Source organism: Pinus tabuliformis, chromosome 4_1, assembly GCF_031772625.1.
Source record: "Pinus tabuliformis cultivar Carrire ecotype Pingquan chromosome 4_1, CPIR1, whole genome shotgun sequence".
Taxonomy (NCBI): Eukaryota; Viridiplantae; Streptophyta; class Pinopsida; order Pinales; family Pinaceae; genus Pinus; species Pinus tabuliformis.
The window spans coordinates 483,460,768-483,467,625 of record NC_142303.1 but is presented as its reverse complement, the minus strand read 5'-3'; the positions used below and the strand labels follow the sequence as shown (position 1 = coordinate 483,467,625).

Sequence of the window (6,858 nt, the reverse complement as noted above, 5' to 3'; positions counted from 1 at the left end):
ATTCTATTCTTCAAAACTTTACATAATTTTCGTGTCATTGCCCTCCTGCAACGAGTGCACTTTCTATCAACCTCAAATCACTATCTAATAAATTGATCTAGAAACCTTCAGTACCTTGGAGCTTGCATGCCTTAATGGTAGGTTTCTCGCCTTCGATGACAAGTTCTCATCATTGACCTTCGATCAAATGATTTTATCTCCAAGACATCTATTTGCACTTCATAGATTGTACTGGAAGTACCTGGAGAGTTGTTTTCATTATTGATGGTTTTTCTCACGCTTGTTAATAGTTCACATCATTGACTAGTAATCAAGTGGTTTCTACCATCTTCAACTACGAGACATTCACTTGCATAGTTAGATTCACACTACAGATCGATAGATGGAGATCAAAACCCTGGATCTAGTTTCATCCATCCATGCTACATGGAGTTATTAAATATTCATTATTGTAAACATAGATTCACTGATGGTTGCATCCATACTATGTCTTTTGTTGACACGGATCCTCATATGTATTTATGTTCTGGTTCTTTGAGACATTTATGTTCTGGGTATGGGAATTCCTACCTGAACGATGATTGTATATTGCATTGTAACATTTGAGAGATTGTTCCAGGTCTCCAACTGCAATCTGCAAACACTCTAGTCATCAAAATATCTTCGGACATTACACTTTAGGAGGCAATTTTTTACATTTCATTTTGTCGCATTAGGAAAATGACCATTGGTTTGGATCTTTCGATATCCATCAATGTGTTATAAAGAAAGCCCTTGCAAGGCTAGAATCCAAACTGTCCAAAAGAAAATGAAATTCCTGGATCCCAAGGCTCAAAAACCTATTTGTCGATCCCAAGACGCAAAAAGCTCCCTTAGGAACTGCCCATAAATACGCTCTATCTTACACTGTGGCATACGCACATGACTTAATGAATGTAAAAATAAAAGATAAAGTCTAGAAGCATTGTTAGTCATATCTTTTCCAACTAACCAGCTTCGAATGAATGCCTATTTAGCTTTGATCCATTCCATCATGGAGCTACTACCTCTCTCTGTGGAAGCCCTATCTCACCATTAGTGGATCTCATCCCTTGGGAGATGGATCCCAAACGTTCCACTCTTGGCCTATAAAGGTACAACAGTACTGAGGATTTAGAAGGACGGTTGGAAGTAGGCTTATGCTGTAGAAATAAGGTTGGAAGGCTATTCATTCAAGGAGCGTGTTGGAGGTTTTTGGAAGGGACTTGCAACATCAAGGCTTCAAGGTTGTAAGTTTATTCTCCATTTTATTAATATAAAAGAAACCGTTCATTCTCAATTATGTCTTTGTTGATATAATTTGTGGGATTGCTTGATCACCCACATAGATTATGATTTCATATTGATCAATTTATGATATATGATTGATTTAATTAGTTCATTTATTTCTTATGTTATATATTGGATGCTTTGATCTTGTGTATGTTTCTTTGTGTTTGTAGATCTCCTTCAGGACATCACAAAGAAGATGTGGGAAGCAATGGGAAGATCTCTAAAGTATCGAGGAGAAGTGGATGGTCGAAAGCTCTAAAAGGGACTTCATCAGGCATTTTTATTAAACGATAAGTGACATCTATCATAGTTTTTGTTTCAGTCAATCATAATCTAGAGAAATGTAGTAGTTCCTTGTTGTTTGTTACTAGATTTCTCCCAGGTCTAGGGAGATCACTCTTGTCCGTAAGAGGGATTTTTTCGCATAGCATGGACTCTAACGATAACTACACAACTCAAAAATAACACATCGGTCCTCTACAAAATGGTAAATATGATTAAAAAAAGCATTGCAGATGATAATATGATAAACACATCAACAATAACAAAATACACTATATATATCTTCATAAATTTATTTTCTCCATCTCCTTGCTCTTTTCTCAATATGCCAACTGAAATATTCTTCAGCTACCTTCTACAACTTGTGTTTTTTCTCTGCAAGTCTTCAGGAAATCTACATAGTTTGCTCCATTTGCATACACTTCTCTTCTCACACACTAACAATACATCTAACCAACCTCCACTCCTCAATGTAATCTCGAATATATAACTTACTTGAATTATTAAAGTAATAATTTCAATTGTAGTAATTGAGAGTTAATCATCCTTGATTACACACTCTTGATTGTTTGGGTACTTTGATATTTCTCCTCCTTGCTCCAGTCCTCCATAATATTCATTGGATGAGAGATCTTATTAACTTGAACCCTCTTCTAGAAAACGTCCTCACACTTTTCAACCCATTACTAAGTGCAAAACCAAAGTATATGCCCATGCAATTAAGTGGAATAAATACAAAATCTAGGAAACTTCACCTACATGGAGTAGCACTCCTCTTTCATTATGGAAGTGCATTATACCACACCCTAGAGAAGCTCAACCTATGTTATAATGCACTATGTATGCTTGTTTACCTATGTTACCCTAACTAAACCCTTATTCTTGCAGCCTTCTTCCACCATATTCTGAGCTCAACTTCACGACATAACATGCAACCATGAGACACTGTGACACTCATATGAAACCACACATTAGACCAATACAAGAGTTTGAAACATTATTGCAAGGTTAGACACTAATAAGGACTAGTTGACATCAATGGAAACATTACAATATCAATGTTCTCCCCCTTTGAAATTGATTGTCAACCTAAACCTCACCTTTGTAGATAAGAAAAATACTCTCCCTCCCTTTGACATCAATGGAAAAGGATAATATCCACACTAAAGAACAATGCCAACAATGTGAGAAACAATATTGCAGAGATAGAGTATAGATCAAAGCTCATATCTAGAGCATATGTTAGAGGATGATGTAGCTATTGTGCATCCTTGTGCCTAACATGCTTGTGGTGTAGTTTGTTTGACCTCAAATGTTGTTGATATTGTAGGAATTTACAGGGTAAGTTCCTCAGAAAGAACACCAAAAGGACACCGCTCACAACCAGATCACAGATCAATACACCAGTATTTTTGACGTGGTTAAAACCCTCAAAGAGGGAAACAGTCCACGGCCTGCGCCAACGTGGCTACTACAGGCAATTTATTAATCAAAGAATGAAAATTTACATAAGCTTCTCTCATGCATGGATTACCCGAACAATGACCCTCCATGCGCTTTAAATAGAACTCATGGACCAATCGGGTGTCAAGCCACGGATCAAGTGTCGGTAATACCGAGGAGAGAGTGAACCGTCGGATCACTACATATCGTGACCGTCGGATTGTAAGTTACAAAATGTACAACGGTAAAGAAACACACTTTACCTAACTCTATACCTAACTCTATACTAGACCAAGTTGAACTTAACTATTTCCTATGTGTTGGAATATCCTAACAGATATAGAGATCAGAGTGTTGTTACAACTGATGTAGTAGAGTTCGTAGTTTTTGTTGATATAGAGATCGGAGTGTTGTTAAATAGTTTGCTCCAGTTGCATACACTTCTCTTCTCACACACTATCAATACATCCAACCAACGTCCACTCCTCAATGTAATCTTGAATATATAATTTACTAGAATTATTAAAGTAATAATTTCAATTGTAGTAATGGAGAGCTAATCATCTTTGATTACACACTCTTGATTGTTTCAGTACTTTGATATTTCTCCTCCTTGCCCCAGTCCTCCATGATATTCATTGGATGAGAGATATTATCAACTTGAACCCTCTTCTAGAAAACTTCACCCATTTACTAAGTGCAAAACGAAAGTATATGCTCTTTAATTAAGTGGAATAAATACATAATCTAGGAAACTCCACCTGTAGGGAGTAGCACTCCTTTTTCATTCTGGAAGTGCATTATACCACACCCTAGAGAAGCTCAACCCATGTTATGATGCACTATGCATGCTTGTTTACCTATGTTACCATAACTTAACCCTTATTCATGTAGCCTTCTTCCACCATATTTCCAACTCAACTTGACGACATAACATGCAACCATGAGACACTATGGCACTCATAGGAAACCACACATTGGACCAATACAAGAGTTTGAAAAAATATTGCAAGGTTAAACACTACTAAGGGCTAGTTGACATTAATGGAAACATTACAATAACAACATGCTCCCCCTTGGGAATTGATTGTCAACCTAAACCTCACCTTTGAAGATAAGCACAATACTCCCCCCCCGCTCCCTTTGACATCAATGGAAAAGGATAATATCCACACTAAAGAACACTGCAAACAATGTGAGCAACAATATTGCAAAGATAGAGTATAGATCAAAGCACATATCTGGAGCATATGTTAGAGGATGATGGGGCTATTGTGCATCTATGTGCCTAACATGCTTGTGTTGTAGTTTGTTTGATGTCAATTATTGTTGATATAGAGATGAGAGTGTTGTTAGAGCTGATGTAGTAGAGTTCAGATTGCTGATGTGTTTGTGATTACAGAGGTTCCATTGGAGAGTTTCTTGCTATAGCTTCATTGGATGTTGAGATTTTTATTGTATCTTACTTCAGGGTTTGATTTTGATGAGAAGATTGATTGTGTGGCCTGGTGTATTGATTGAGTTTGTATTGCAAAGATTGCGTTGGAGGGCATGTATTCAATGTTTGATATATATGAGCATGTTGCTATTGTGAGTCTAGTATGAAATGGAAAAGACGTGGCTACAAGTGTTTGTATGAAGAGATTGTGGACCGTGGACAAGAACAAGAAGAAGATGTCTCAAAAGAAAAATAGTAGCAAACAAGTCAGAGAAGTTTCAAATTTAGAAGAACTCCTCTTCTTGTTTGTTAAGAATGGTAAAAAATTACCAAGTTGTCCTTGCGCATGTAATGATTATGATACTCTTGAGATAGATGGGTTTGAAGATGATAACCGATTGATTTAGATTAATCTTTCAGATAGAAGTGGAGGTAATCCTTTTGGAGAAAAAGTTAGTAGAAACGACGGAGAAAAGGAGAGAACAATTGAAGATCAAACTCAACATCGGATATAGTACAAAGGCTCTCACTTGAAAATAGAGTTTTGAAGAAAATGCTTCAAATTCTTGAGGAAAGGGAGAATGTTTTCAAGGAAGAAATTTCTCATTTGAAAACCCAACTAGAGGAGGCAAGGAGAACTCAAGAGGAAGCGAATAATCAGATGAAGGGGATTAAAGAAAAATGTGAAGCACTAAAAGCTGAAGCAAATTTTGCTAGAGATGAATTAAAAAGGAGTGGATCTAGTGCAGAAGCATCTACAAGCATAACAAGAAATGTTAGGAGCAATGTGAAAAAGGAGAATCATCAACAAGACTGTCATCGTGAAAGAGGAGAATCATTAGATCCAACTTGTTTTAGATATTTTACACCTTCACCTTTTCATATTACACATGGGCAGCAAGGAGGAGTGAGGGAGGATCTTACAAGTGATTCCCCGAGTGCTAAAAAAGTGTTGCGAAGATCAAAGAGATCCATATACAAAGATATGGGACACTGCAAAAGCTATAGGAAAAATAGAGTTCTAGGCGTGATCAACACAAGATCAACTTCGAGTTTTTTTACTCTAGAGATTTGCAAAGAACACATTCGCTCTTGTCATGATTTTAGACTATTCATAGTAGCGAGAATCTATATTTTTATATAGGATAAGTTCCACTTTTATAGAAGATTGCTTGTAATATAAGCATATAAGTTTTAAATATAGGAATAGTGAGAAAAATCCATTCTCTAGAATATGTACTTTCTCTAAAAAATTAACTGAAAATGTTTTTTGTGTTTTGAAAAAAATACTCTACATCCCAACCAACCACTTAATTTTTTAATAAATTCTGAAAAGATGGAAATAGGATGCCTATCAACCCATTAGTTTTATTAAATAACGCGCCACATGATCTTGAATTACTTTTCTTATGTTCACTCATCACTCACACGGTGTTATGTTATTTTGCCTATGTTAAGGTGTGTCGACTTGAGGGTGGATGATGCAGTGGTCGTCGTGTGTGACCCACATGGATTACAATTTGCGCCCACTCCACTCATGATGGGGACAACAGTCTAGTCAGGATAGGTGGCCAGCCGGCTAGAATGAGTCGTGCATTTTGGGACCATCTACCGACGTCCAACACACATGAGTTATCCATAACTCTACCCACAGGGAGGCCTATAAATGGAGGCTGCCTCAACACATTGATAATCACATTTCCCATTGTAGGAGTTTATTAGAGGTTATATACCATTCCACCCAGCCTTTCCCTTTTCATTTCCCATTGTAGAGGTTATATATATCATTCGAGATGAGGTACTCATTTGCTTTTGCATTGGCAGTAATGGTAGTAGCTGCACTAGTTGTGGGCAGTGCTGTAGGCACTCCCAACACAAACTTCGTATCGTCTACGTGTAACACGCAGAAGATCCCAAGCGGAAGTTCCTTTTATAGTACTCTCGGATCCCTCCTCATAGATCTAGAGGGAAACGCTTCCTTCAGCGGTTACGACTACAAAGCATCGCGCGCAGGCTCACCCACCGCCTATGGGCGTGGGGTTTGCAATCAGGGAATCTCTCAGTCTGATTGCACCGCCTGCCTTAAAAACCTTGGGGGCTGCATCTGGAACATTTGCAGCAATGCCATCGGTGCTCGAGTTTAGCTAATTGACTGTTTCATCTGCTACGAGCAGTACAGCTTCTAGTTATATACTCAACGTCTGCACCCCAACGTCTAGTTATATACGCATTCAGCGTCTGCATGATTCTAATATCTCATATCTTCTCTATCTATGTTTCAATAAAACGTGATTCTCTTAGCAAGAGAATCTAATGTTGTGCTATTCTCATTCTCATAGGTCGCTATCTAAATCCTTCCTATAATATAATATAATATATAATAA

At 37.4% G+C, this 6,858-nt stretch overlaps 1 pseudogene; it reads left to right on the top strand.

Moving 5' to 3' along the window:
* Nucleotides 1-6,267: 6,267 nt before the first annotated feature.
* On the top strand, nucleotides 6,268-6,618 carry LOC149176599 (antifungal protein ginkbilobin-like protein pseudogene; annotated as a pseudogene).
* Nucleotides 6,619-6,858: the final 240 nt, after the last annotated feature.